The following is a 14,089-nucleotide window of genomic DNA, read 5'->3' on the forward strand; positions in this document are numbered from 1 at the left end:
GAGTCATTAGGGGGCATTTCCAGGATATAGAAGTCAATGGGAAATGTGAGCCCCTTAATGCTCACTAATACATATTCAGCAATTTCAACTACTGTAATAATGCTTTTATCTGCTAATACAAAATGAGCTGCCGACCTTTTTAAGGGAGGGAGCCTCAAAGTATCATATAGACAAAGGCATTATACTAACACACGCTCCTAAGTCACACATGCAGTCAGAAAATATTACACCTCCAATGGTACAGTTAACCATACATGGACCTGGATCACTACATTTTTCAGGTATACCCCCCATTAAAGCAGATATAGAATTACCTAAAGGAATAGTTTCTAATTCATTAATTATATCTTTATGTATGCATAAATCTTTTAGAAACTTTACATATTTAGGTACCTGCTGAATAACATCAAAAAGGGGAACAGTTACCTCGATATTTTTGAATATCTCTACCATCTTGGAATCAAGTTCCACCTATTTTCTGGGCTTCCTTGCAAGGTGTGGAAATGGGATAGGGGTGGTATTACTTGCAGCTTCTGCATCCTTTGATGTTTCATTCTGTGGTTGAGCTGCTTCTTCTTTAACTATGTTTTGCACGTCATCTTCTTCTTCAGCATCTTCCACTTCCACCACATCCTCAGCTGGGACGTGTTCTGGTGAGCTTGGCTCCTCATGGTTCCTCTCTTGTAATGTGGTTCCAGACCTTAAAGTGATGGCATTGATGCCACCCTTTGGATTAGGTAGGGGTTGAGAAGGAATCCCACTAGAGCTTGAAGGTTGGTTAGTGGAATTATGTGATGAATCTAATCGGGAGACGAGAGCTTGTAAAGTGGCAGTCATACCATTCAAAGTAGAGTTCAGCTGCGCTTGCATGTCTTGTTGCCCTTGTGCAAGAGAACGGAGCATCTCGTCATTTGATGAGGAATTGGAGTAAGTGATCTGAGGAACCTGCTGTTGGTTGTGCTGGGGTCCTTGGGGCTGTCTTAAGTGAGGTGCTCTGTAAGGTTGGTTCTGATTCTGCTGTCTGTTGTTATTATTGTTATTCCACCTCTGGTTGTAGTTGCTACCCTGTTGATTGTATCCTTGATTTGGGCGGTCATAGAAGTTATGAGTGGCTGCCACAGTGTTATCTTTCTGTTGGAGCTACGGACATTCATCGGTATAATAACTATAATCAACACAGATCCTACACACTCTTTGTGGAACCAACTGTTGGCTTTGATGTGGTGGGGAAGGCTGAGCTTTATGTGTTTATTGTTAGTTTAACTGCATCTGTTTTAGTAGGTTGGTCATTTCACATATACTCTGGGTAAGAGTAGTAGTTTCAACACTAGAGGAGATCTCTGCAACAGCTTTTGAGTGGTTACACCTCTGCCTGTGATTCCTAGTGGACTCAGCTAAGTCGCTGATCAGTTGCCATGCTTCATCTGTGGTCTTGTGCTTTTTTAGGAAACCATTACTAGCACCATCCAGTGTAGTCTTATCCTGGGGGTTCATGCCTTGAGTAAAGTAGCTGATCAATACCAGTCTATCAATCATGTGATGGGGCATGCGTCCAGTAGATTATTGAAGCGCTCCCAATATTCATAGAGGGTCTCAGATTCACCCTGAACAATCATTGAAATCTCTTTCCTCAATCTATCAGTAACTTCAGCTGGAAAGTATTTTTCCAAAAATTCTCTTCTAAGCGTATCCCAGTTAGTAACAGTTGCTTCAGGTTGGGTGTAGTACCATTCCCTCGCTTTTCCCTAAAGAGAAAATGGGAAAGCGATTAACAGAATAAAAGTTTCATCTGCACCATGACGCCTAACAGTAGAGCAGGCTGTTTGGAAATCCCTAAGGTGCTTAATAGGCTCTTGAGCAGATAAGCCATGAAACTTGGGCATCAAGTTTATTAGTGCAGTCTTCAGTTCAAAATCTGCAGCCAGATTTGGATGACGCACTTGATACGATTGCAGTGTAAAATCTGGGGCTCCAGCTTCTTGGAGAGTAATCCTTCTAGGTGCTGCCATGTTACCTGCACGTGAATCAACTGAATCAGTAGTAAATGAGCTTGTCTCGCTCTCAGATGGCGGTTCAGATTCGCCCTCAGATGAGACTGGTGAATCGATAACAATCACTTCACCACCCTTAGAGGCTAACCGACGTCGAGCTCGCCTAATACGTGAAAGAGTTCTTTCAATTTCAGGAACAAAAGCGGCTAAGCTTGGATCAGGCAATGAACGCGTCATTCAATGAGAAAGACATATAGCTCATGGTAACAAAATAAAAACAAAATATGCGAATAAAATAAAATATGTACACTAATTAATAATCTAGCACACTATTGCAACTCCACGGCAACGGTGCCAAAAATTGATGGTGGCGGAAATCGACCAGTTAAGAAATTTAATAAATGAATTGCGTTACAAGTACAGTTCTTAACCAACTAAGATCCGCCTTCTCAATTTAAAAGGGGTTGTCACAAAAATTAAAATTAAAAATACTAGGAGTATGAGTCCCAGGTCATCTTCCAACAAGTTGCAGGAAAGAGTGCTAATTTATTAATTAGAAATTTTCCAGAAGGTTTGAATTGGATAATGAGTAATTAAAATAATTGTAAATTAAATTAATAAAACTAAGAATTATTATTAATATAAAAAGCCTTGACTGGGGAGTTAATTAATTGGAAGTTCTATCCTTGTTGATATCTTCTCAAGTGTAATGTGAAGCGGTTGTTGTTTTTACTTAGTTAACCCTTACTGAGTAAAGGAAAATCAAGTGACTGGATTGATTCTTATCCGCAGATTCTAGTCCTTTCCCTTGGGAAGGTCTAGCGTTAGTAGATATAGAATTAGCCAACAATGTTCAAATTAACTAAGCACTTGAGCGTTCCAACTCAAGTGTCTCCTCTTAATCAACCCCCATGTCAAGTAGAAAATCTACTCCATTGACATGGAATTAATATTCATAAAAATATAAGAAGACATAATAAACTAAATAAAATAAAATAGAGAATTAAAATTAAAAGTAACTCTATATATTAATAAATACAAAATGCAACATACTTAATTGAATAGGGTCAATGAGCAATGAATAAAAGTAAAGGAATAAGGAAACAAACTAAAGTAATGTCTTCACGGAGGTAATGATTCTTCAGCATCCAAAATCCAAAGCAAAAGCATAAACTATCAATATAAAACTAATCTAGATTCAGATCTAAAACTAAGAGTAATCCTAATCTCGATGTATCTGAATGTGTCTGGATGCTTGTTGAGTTTTTGCATGTTCCCTAGCTTTAGTCTGTGTTTGTGGGCTGAAAACTGGGTCAAAATGTGGCCCGAAATCGCCCCCAGCGTATTCTGTTATTTTTGTAGATCGCGCAGGTCACGCATACGCGTCATTCAGCGGTTTTTCTTGTCACGCGTTCGCGTCATCCACGCATTCGCGTCATTTGTGCAGACTTCAATCCACGCATTTGCGTTAGGCACGCGTTCGCGTCGCTGCGATTTCTTCTTTTCGCGCGCTCGCGTGAGCCATGCGCTCGCGTCATTGTTCGCTGGTCATCTCCTTGGTTTCTTGTGTTCCTTCCATTTTTGCAAGCTTCCTCTCCATTCTCTAAGCCATTCCTGCCTTATGAAGCCTGAAACACTTAACACACAGATCACGGCATCGAATGGGATAAAGGAGAGTTAAAATACATAATTAAAAGATCTCTAAGAAGCAAGTTTTCAACCATGGAATAATTTTGGGAAGGAATTGTAATATCATGCTAATCATATGAATAAGTGGGTAAATTCTTGATAAAACCAATCAATTAAACACAATATAAATCATAAAATATAAATCATAAAATAATGGTTTATCAAACAACCTCCTCCGGTTTCTTATATGTTTAATCCAACTCCTAATGCATATCAACCTAATGGATGTGGTGACCCTCATTGTGGGTGTCAACGACAATCACCATATGCATATGACTATTTCCCTCAACATTGCCCTCAACAACCCTACTCACAAGCCTCATACCACCATTCACCTCCATATGATCCTAATCCATATTCATCATACCAACCACCATATGAACCATACCTAGAATCACCACATGTCCAACACCAATACTCCGTTCCAAGAACCACAATTTCCATATACACCACCTCAAGACTTTCACCAAGATGAACCACCTTCCAACTACAATACCTTTCCCTCAAACAATGAACCCTCTCTTCCACCACTACCTTCATTGGACCAATCTCTCCCACCCCCTAATGCAAGAACAATAAGAACTTCTAACACGTTGCCAAAAGCAAGGGAGAAATCGTGGCTAGCTTAACCGAAGTGATGAGCCAATTAGCATCATTGTGCTCAACTATCCAAGACACCCTTATTATTAAATGTGGAGGATTAGTTGATAAGCAGAATGAGAAGGAGAATTTGGAGCTTCAAGGTGGAGAAGAGGAGTTGAAGCAAGAAGTGCAACAAGAGGAGGAAGCCGAGATTGTTGAAAAAGAGGAAGAAGTGGTTGAGGATTTAGGAGATGTTGAATGCAAATAGGAATCTCAAGTTGAAGAACTTCCATGGAGTTTGGAAGTGATGTTAAGGAGGCTAGTGCACAACCTCTAAGGCATAATATGATTGAAGAATTGGAAGAAGTGGGACAAGCAATAATTCCCCCTATTTATGATAATTCTGCATCAACATATGATCCTTTTGAGGTTGATGAATCCTTCCCCATTGAACTTGGAATTGATGTTGAGGTAGAGTTCACTCAACCTCCTATTTATGACTTGAGTGATGGGGAGGAGCTATAAGAAATTGGTGAGGAAGAATGTGAACTTGAGGAAGCTTGGCAAGAGATAGAGTATGAAGCACCTTGTCAAGTGGTGAAAGCCCCTAGAAGAGGATGGACGAGAGTGGAATTCGCCTTGTCAAGATCATTAGAAACTCCTTCACCTAAGTTACCATATAATCCTTCATTTGAGTGGGTGAAAATCATAACACTTAGCTTTATTATCCCACTTGAGTTTAGCTTGCTTGAAACGGATGGCCAACTTAGGACGCTTTGTGGAATGAAGCGTAAGAGAAGGATGTTTAGTGGTTGGCATTGTAAATCTAGGCTCATTATGGTGGGAAGCTCAACACTGAAGAGCAAGGGTTGGACTAGTGCTCAATTGAATGGGTCTAGGAGAGTAGTTTAGTGCCTAAGTGAGAATTCGGCTTTCTTACCACCCGAATGAAACTATGATGATCAATTTGAAGATGGGTGTGAAAACAAAGTTTGGGATCCTGGATTACAAGATGTGGATCAATTTTGGGAGCTCATGGTTTGTGAAGAACTCCATCAAAGTTTAGAGCTATTAATTTTGAATGATGGAGCCTATTGGAGATTCAAGCATTGGTGGATGTTCAAGGATAAATTCAAGCACAAGCCACCTTGATGAGAGCTTCCCATAAGTCCAACTTAAGGACAATAAATAAAAGTGTTAGGTGGGAGACACCCCATCATGGTAAAATCTTTTTCTTTTTTCTTTTTTGTACATAATGGTAAATTAGTTTAATTTCATGTTTATTTTAGTTTGTTGAGTTTAGTTGGTAGTCTAGTATGTTAAATAAGATTTTATGGTGTTTTGGTAGCTGTTTGGAGGTTTGGAATGCTTGGTTTGGTGCTAGAAATTGGAAAATTTTGAAAAACAGAGCACCTAGCCACGCGTACGAGTCACCCACGCGTATGCGTGACTCCAAGAATTTCAACCCCTCACGCATACGCGTGATCCCCAAATTTTCCATGCCCAGTACAAAAACCAGAGAGTTGCACGCATAGTGTGCCGAAATTGTGCCTCTAGCACAATTCTGGCCCACGCGTACGCGTCACCTATCTCTCTCTTCACTCACACGTACGCATCGCCGATGCATATGCGTCGCACCTCAACCATCATCCACCCCTTTCTTTTCTTCTCTTTTCTCCATTTCTTTCTTTCTTCTCTCTTCTCCTCTTTTCTTTCCACCCTTCAACCATCATCCAACACTACCATCCACCATCTACCATTATTTTCTTTAGTTGGTTAGTTATTAGTTGGTTAGTTAGTTATTTAGTTAGTTTGATTTATGTTTAATTTTCTATTTTTCATGATAAGTGTTGGATTATTAATTTTGTTTACTGTTTATTGCTGCTTATTATTAACTTGATGCTATTTTAGCATAACTTTTTGTGATATTCATTGTTAGATTTTCTTATTGAGGTTATAAATTGTCGCTTGGTTTTGAGTTCTTAATGCTTAATTTTGTTCATACCAAGTACATATGACAATGCCTTCAAGCTTTCTAAATCTTTTGAATCGCATGTTTTGGCCACCATGCGATTTAAATTCATTATACATGATGAGGCAATTGCGTATTGTCAATACATTTTTTGTTAGGTGATGCTTGTTTATGATTGAGTTTTATTGACATCACCTATTTCATGTATTGAGATTGTGGAATTGTGAAATTAGATCAAAAGCTTACCTAGTGACATATTTTTGAGCTTTGTAAAGCTTTATGGACCATGCTTGCTATGTGATTAGTTTTAATTTCCATACCTCTTTTCCTAAGTTCCGTAGCACTCATGTCTTCCACTCTATGTCACTTAGGTGTTGCAAACAAATTTCAATATGTGCCATTGTTTGATGTGTGAGCTCTATATTTCATTTGGTTCACTAAGTTTACTTACACATCAATCAATGTCCATTCATTATCCAATTCACAATTGCTTGATTATTTGCTTGAATGATTTTATGCTTCTTTATTGCTTGTTTGGTTGTCTTAACCTTTAAGTTTTCTTTGAAGTATTTCAAGCACACTAGAATGAGTGAAGTGCATGCTTTTTTTGTGTAGTTGTGACATGGCTCTCTATGCTAGTGTGTGTGTTCTAAACCGCATGCAAATTAGAACTCACACACTATTTTTCCTTAATGTCGCACTAATGCACTCACTCAATTCTAGTGATCATCACCTCATTCCAATAATTTACGCTTCCTTGCTTTTGCATTTTCTCATCTTACTGTGCTATTTTCTATCTTTCATGGGTGAGTCATCATAAGCAAAAACGAAAGCGGGAGAAAGAACACGCAGCAACCGGTTGATCCACCAGCTGAAGGTGGCAATCCAGAAAGTCGCCGTACCCCCTTGCTCATCTTTGAATGCACCGAGGATGGTGCAAACTTTTAAGTGTGGGGAGGTCGTCCGACCGATCAGCCATTTTTGGGTGACAAGTTTCTATTCCCAACACTTTCGCATTTCATTTTTAGGTCTTTTAGGATTTTTGGTTGCATTTTCTTAGTTTGTATATATATATATAATAAATTTAGTCAAAATAATAAAATTTTCCAAGGATTTTATCTATAGGCACCCCAATTGATTTGAGAAAATTTTTTTTTATAACTTGCTTGAACTATACATTGTGGAACATGATGTATGAGCTAAGAACACATAAGCATGTGAGTTTTGAGTCTAATTGTGTGGTTACATCATATAACCACTATTTTCATTCTTGTGTGTATTATTCTCTTTCTTTGATTGCAATCTTTGATTTACTTGATTCTTTATGTCCATTATTTTGTGTATGAATGCACTTATATGATTGAGGCCATCGTTTCAAATAGCTCACTTACCCAAATAGCCTTACCTTTTTATCTTCCATTGTTAGCCAACTTTGAGCTTATGCTAAACCCCTTTTGTTCTTAATTTTAGCACATTACAAGCCTTAAAGTGAAAAATAATAAATGTCCCTTGTTTGGATTTTTGATTAGCTTAGGCTAGTGAAAGTATTTATCATTTAATTATGGAAGAGTTGGAAACATTGGGTAGAGATAAAAGTATGTTTTTATATTTTTGTTGAGATTTTGGAAATTGGGTACATACTCATGCATTAAATGTTTAAACCATATGCATTGGTACCTTTGTATATAATTCATCAAAAAGAAAAAGAGAAAAACAAAAGAAAAAAAAGGAAAAATGTAGAAAAAATAGAAAAATAAAAAGAAAAAGAAAAAGAAAAAGAAAAAGAAACCAATAAAAAGGGGACAAAATTCCCCAAAGTGAAGTTCAATAATAATCAATACATATGGGTTGTGATAAAAAAAGAGAATGCATGAGTGTGTGAAAAAAGTGAAAAAATGGGTAGCTAAGTATTGTATTAGAATTGTATAGGTTGTTACATAGGTTAGGTGGGAAGCTTAGGTTAATCAAAGATTCGAATTTCAAGCTCACTTGACCATATGCATCCTTACCTTTACCCTAGCCCCATTACAACCTATGAGAAAGTCCTCATAATATTTGTATGCATGCATTGAATAATTGTTGATTGTTAGATGAAAACAAATCTTGGAAAGCATGATTAGGGGAGAATTGAGTGAATCAACCTGGTGCACGAAATTGTGATCTCAGGCAACGGCGCCAAACACTATGTAAGCACGTCTTAATAAATTGTTTTTCATTCACAACTTTGATACAACTAACCAGCATGTGCACTGGGTCGTCCAAGTAATAAACCTTACGTGAGTAAGGGTCGATCCCACGGAGATTGTTGGTATGAAGCAAGCTATGGTCACCTTGTAAATCTCAGTCAGGCGGATAATAATTGATTATGGAGTTTTCGAAAATAATACTAATTAAACAGAAAATAAGGATAGAAACACTTATGTATATCATTGGTGAGAATTTCAGATAAGTGTATAGAGATGCTTTCGTTCCTCTGATCCTCTGCTTTCCTGCTATCTTCATCCAGTCAGTCTTACTCCTTTCTATGGCTGGCTTTATGTAAGGACATTACCGTTGTCAATGGCTACTTTTAATCCTCTCTGGAAAATGGTCCGATGCGCTGTCACTGCATGGCTAATCGTCTGGAGGCATCACCCTTGTCAATGGCTGCATCCCATCCTCTTGTGAAATGGTCCAAATGCTCTGTCACAGCACGGCTAATCATCTGAGGTTCTCGATCATACTGGAATAGGATTCACCCTCCTTTTGCGTCTGTCACTACGCCCAGCACTCGTGAGTTTGAAGCTCGTCACAGTCATTCAATCCCAGAGTCCTACTCGGAATACCACAGACAAGGTTTAGACTTTCCGGACTCTCATGAATGCCGCCATCAATCTAGCTTATACCACGAAGATTCTGATTAAGAGATCCAAGAGATACTCATTCAATCTAAGGTAGAACGGTAGTGGTTGTCAGGCACGCGTTCATAGGAAATGATGATGATTGTCACGTTCATCACATTCAGGTTGAAGTGCGAATGAATATCTTAGAAGCGGAATAAGTTGAATTGAATAGAAAAACAGTAGTACTTTGCATTAATCTTTGAGGAACAGCACAGCTCCACACCTTAATCTATGGAGTGCAGAAACTCTACCGTTGAAAGTACATAAGTGAATATAAGGTAAGCATGGCCGAGTGGCCAGCCTCCTATGGAGGTCTAGAGATCTAAAAATGATCAAAAGATGTCTAATACAATAGTAAAAAGTCCTGTTTATACTAAACTAGTTACTAGGGTTTATAGAAGTAAGTAATTGATGCATAAATCCACTTCCGGGGCCCACTTGGTGTGTGCTTGAGCTGAGCTTGAATGTTACACGTGCAGAGGCTCTTTCTGGAGTTGAACGCCAGGTTGTAACGTGTTTTTGGCGTTCAACTCTGGTTTGTGACTTGTTTCTGGCGTTTAACTCCAGACAGCAGCGTAGAACTGGCGTTCAATGCCCTTTTACGTCATCTAAACTCAGCCAAAGTATGGACTATTATATATTTCTGGAAAGCCCTGGATGTCTACTTTCCAACGCAATTAAGAGCACGCCATTTTGAGTTCTGTAGCTCCAGAAAATCTACTTTGAGTGAAGAGAGGTCAGAATCCAACAGCATCAGCAGTCCTTCTTCAACCTCTGAATCTGATTTTTGCTCAAGTCCCTCAATTTCAGTCAGAAAATACCTGAAATCACAGAAAAACACACAAAATCATAGTAAAGTCCAGAAATGTGAATTTAACATAAAAACTAATGAAAACATCCCTAAAAGTAACTAGATTCTACTAAAAACATACTAAAAACAGTGCCAAAAAGCGTATAAATTATCCGCTCATCACAACACCAAACTTAAATTGTTGCTTGTTCCCAAGCAACTGAAAATCAAATAGGATAAAAAGAAGAGAATATACTATAAATTCCAAACTATCAATGAAACATAGCTCCAATCAGATGAGCGGGACTTGTAGCTTTTTGCCTCTTGAATAGTTTTGGCATCTCACTTTATCCATTGAGGTTCAGAATGATTGGCATCTATAGGAACTCAGAGTTCAGATAGTGATATTGATTCTCCTAGTTTAGTATGTTGATTCTTGAACACAGCTATTTTATGAGTCTTGGCCGTGGCCCTAAGCACTTTGTTTTCCAGTATTACCACCGGATACATAAATGCCACAGACACATAATTGGGTGAACCTTTTCAGATTGTGACTCAGCTTTGCTAAAGTCCCCAATTAGAGGTGTCCAGGGTTCTTAAGCACACTCTTCTTTTGCTTTGGACCTTGACTTTAACCGCTCAGTCTCAAGTTTTCACTTGACACCTTCACGCCACAAGCACATGGTTAGGGACAGCTTGGTTTAGCCGCTTAGGCCAGGATTTTGTTCCTTTAGGCCCTCCTATCCACTAATGCTTAAAGCCTTGGGATCCTTTTTATTACCCTTGCCTTTTGGTTTTAAGGGTTATTGGCTTTTTGCTCTTGCCTCTTGGTTTTAAGAGCTTTGGCTTTTTCTGCTTGCTTTTTCTCTCTTTATATTTTTTTTTTGCCATTTTTTTTTCTGCAAGCTTTATTCTTTGCTGCTTTTTCTTTCTTCAAGAATCATTTTTATGATTTTTCAGATTATCAAATAACATGTCTCCTTGTCATCATTCTTTCAAGAGCCAACATATTTAACATTCTTAAACAACAACTTCAAAAGACATATGCACTATTCAAGCATTCATTCAGAAAACAAGAAGCATTGTCACCACATCAATATAATTAAACAAAGTTCAAGGATAAATTCGAAACTCATGTACTTCTTGTTCTTTTGAATTAAAATATTTTTCATTTAAGAGAGGTGATGGATTCATAGGACATTCATAACTTTAAGACATAGTTACTAACTACTAATGATCATGTAATAAGACACAAACATAGATAAGCACTTAACAGAGAAAACGAAAAACAGAGAAAGTAAGAACAAGGAATGAGTCCACCTTAGTGATGGTGACGTTTCCTTCTTGAGGAACCAATGATGTCCTTGAGCTCTTCTATGTCTCTTCCTTGTCTTTGTTGCTCCTCCCTCATTGCTTTTTGATCTTCTCTTATTTCATGAAGGATGATGGAGTGCTCTTGATGTTCCACCCTTAATTGTCCTATGTTGGAACTTAATTCTCCTAGGGAGGTGTTGAATTACTCCCAAAAATTCTGTGGAGGAAAGTGCATCCCTTGAGGTATCTCAGGGGTTTCTTGATGATGAGCTTCTTCATGTGCCTGTTGAGATCCATGAATGTGCTCTCTTGTTTGCTCCATCCTTTTCTTAGTGATGGGCTTGTGAGATGAATCTTTCCATCTCCCATGGCTCAGAGGTGGAAGAAATTGTCTTCTCTTTCTTCTTTCTTGAGGTTTCTCTGGCCTTAGGTGCCATTAATGGTAATGGAAAAACAAAAAAAGCTCTATGCTTTTACCACACCAAACTTAGAATGTTGCTCGCCCTCGAGCAAAAGAAGAAAGAATAGAAGAAGAAGAAGAAGATATAGAGGAGATGGAGGGATGTGTGTATGGATGTGAGTGGTGAATGGAAAACAGAAGGGATGACCATGAATGGAGAGAGAGAGGGTGAGGTGGGTGGAGATCCTGTGAGATTCACAGATCCTAAGATGATCCTGTGGTGTCCACAGATCTTGAGGTGTCAAGGATTTACATCCCTGCACCCATTAGGCATGCAAAATGCCCTTGCACACAACTCTGGGCGTTCAGCGCCAGATTGGTGCTTGTTTTGGGCGTTGAACGCCCATTTGTTGCCCATTTCTGGGCGTTCAGCGCCAGCTCTTCTCCAGGGTGCAATTCTGGCGTTCAAACGCCCAGATGCTGCCCATTTTGGGCGTTCAGCGCCAGAACCATGCTCTGTTCTGGCGTTGAACGCCAGCCAGATGCTTCTTACTGGCATTTAAACGCTAGTGAGATCCTCCTCCAGGGTGTGATTTTTCTTCTGCTGTTTTTGATCCCGTTTTTAATTTTTATATTTATTTTGTGACTCCACATGATCATGAACCTAATAAAACATGAAAAACAATGAAAATAAAGATTAGATAAATAAAAATTGGGTTGCCTTCCAACAAGCACTTTTTTAATGTCAATAGCTTGAAAATGGGCTCTCATGGAGCCTCACAGATGTTCAGAGCATTGTTGAGACTCCCCAACACCAAACTTAGAGTTTGGATATGGGAGTTCAACACCAAACTTAGAGTTTGGTTGTGGCCTCCCAACACCAAACTTAGAGTTTGACTGTGGGGGCTCTGGTTGGCTCTGTTTTGAGAGAAGCTTACTGTGCTTCCTTTCCATGTTTACAGAAGGATGACCTTGAGTTGTAAACACAAGGGAGTCCTCATTCAATTGAAGGACTAGTTCACCTCTGTCAACATCAATCACAGCTCTTGCTGTGGCTAGGAAGGGTCTTCCAAGAATGATGGATTCATCCTCATCCCTCCCAATATCTAGGACTATGAAATCAGCAGGGATGTAAAGGCCTTCAACCTTTACTAACACGTCCTCTACTTGTCCATAAGTCTGTTTTCTTGAATTGTCTGCCATATCTAATGAGATATTAGCAGCTTGCACCCCATAGATTCCCAGTTTCTCTATTACAGAGAGGGGCATGAGGTTTATCCCTGAACCAAGGTCACACAGAGTCTTTTCAAAGATCATGTTGCCTATGGTACAAGGTATTACGAACTTTCCAGGATCCTGTTTCTTCTGAGGCAATGTCAGTTGATCCAGATCACTTAGTTCATTAGTGAACAAGGGAGGTTCATCTTCCCAAGTCTCAATACCAAATAATTTGGCATTCAGCTTCATGATTGCACCAAGGTACTTGGTAACTTGCTCTTCAGTAACATCCTCATTCTCTTCAGAAGAGGAATACTCATCAGAGCTCATGAATGGCATAAGGAGGTTTAATGGAATCTCTATGGTCTCTAAATGAGCCTCAGATTCCTTTGGTTCCTCAGAGGGAAACTCCTTATTGATCACTGGACGTCCCAGGAGGTCTTCTTCACTGGGATTCACGTCCTCAACCTCCCTTACTGGTTCAGCCATGGTAATTAATTCAATGGCCTTGCACTCTCCTTTTGGATTTTCTTCTGTATTACTTGGGAGAGTACTAGGAGGGATTTCAGTGATCCTTTTACTGAGCTGGCCCACTTGTGCCTCCAAATTTCTAATGGAGGACCTTGTTTCATTCATGAAACTTACAGTGGCCTTAGATAGATCAGAGACTAAGTTAGCTAAATTAGAAGTATTTTGTTCAGAGTTCTCTGTCTGTTGCTGAGTGGATGATGGAAAAGGCTTGCTATTGCTAAACCTGTTTCTTCCACCATTATTAAAGCCTTGTTGAGGCTTTTGTTGATCCTTCCATGAGAAATTTGGATGATTTCTCCATGATGAGTTATAGGTGTTTCCATAAGGTTCACCTAAGTAATTTACCTCTGCTATTGCAGGGTTCTCAGGATCATAGGCCTCTTCTTCAGAAGATGTCTCTTGAGTACTGTTGGATGCAGCTTGCATTCCATTCAGACTCTTAGAAATCATATTGACTTGCTGAGTCAATATTTTATTCTGAGCCAATATGGCATTCAGAGTATCCATTTCAAGAACTCCCTTCTTCATAGGCGTCCCATTACTCACAGGATTCCTCTCAGAAGTGTACATGAACTGGTTATTAGCAACCATGTCAATGAGTTCTTGAGCTTCTGCAGGCATTTTCTTTAGGTGAATGGATCCACCTGCAGAAGTATCCAATGACATCTTAGCTAATTCAGACATACCATCATAGAATATATCCAGGATTGTCTATTCTAA

The 14,089-nt window shown here is 39.0% G+C and overlaps 1 non-coding gene across 1 annotated transcript; it reads left to right on the plus strand.

Annotated features, from left to right (window-relative positions):
* The first annotated feature begins 1,534 nt into the window (after positions 1 to 1,534).
* Positions 1,535 to 1,637, plus strand: LOC112760779 (small nucleolar RNA R71). The gene has a single exon (XR_003181202.1). It is a non-coding gene; the product is annotated as a small nucleolar RNA R71 (small nucleolar RNA).
* The last annotated feature ends 12,452 nt before the right edge of the window (positions 1,638 to 14,089 follow it).

This window comes from Arachis hypogaea, chromosome 16, assembly GCF_003086295.3.
Source record: "Arachis hypogaea cultivar Tifrunner chromosome 16, arahy.Tifrunner.gnm2.J5K5, whole genome shotgun sequence".
NCBI classification, from domain to species: domain Eukaryota; kingdom Viridiplantae; phylum Streptophyta; class Magnoliopsida; order Fabales; family Fabaceae; genus Arachis; species Arachis hypogaea.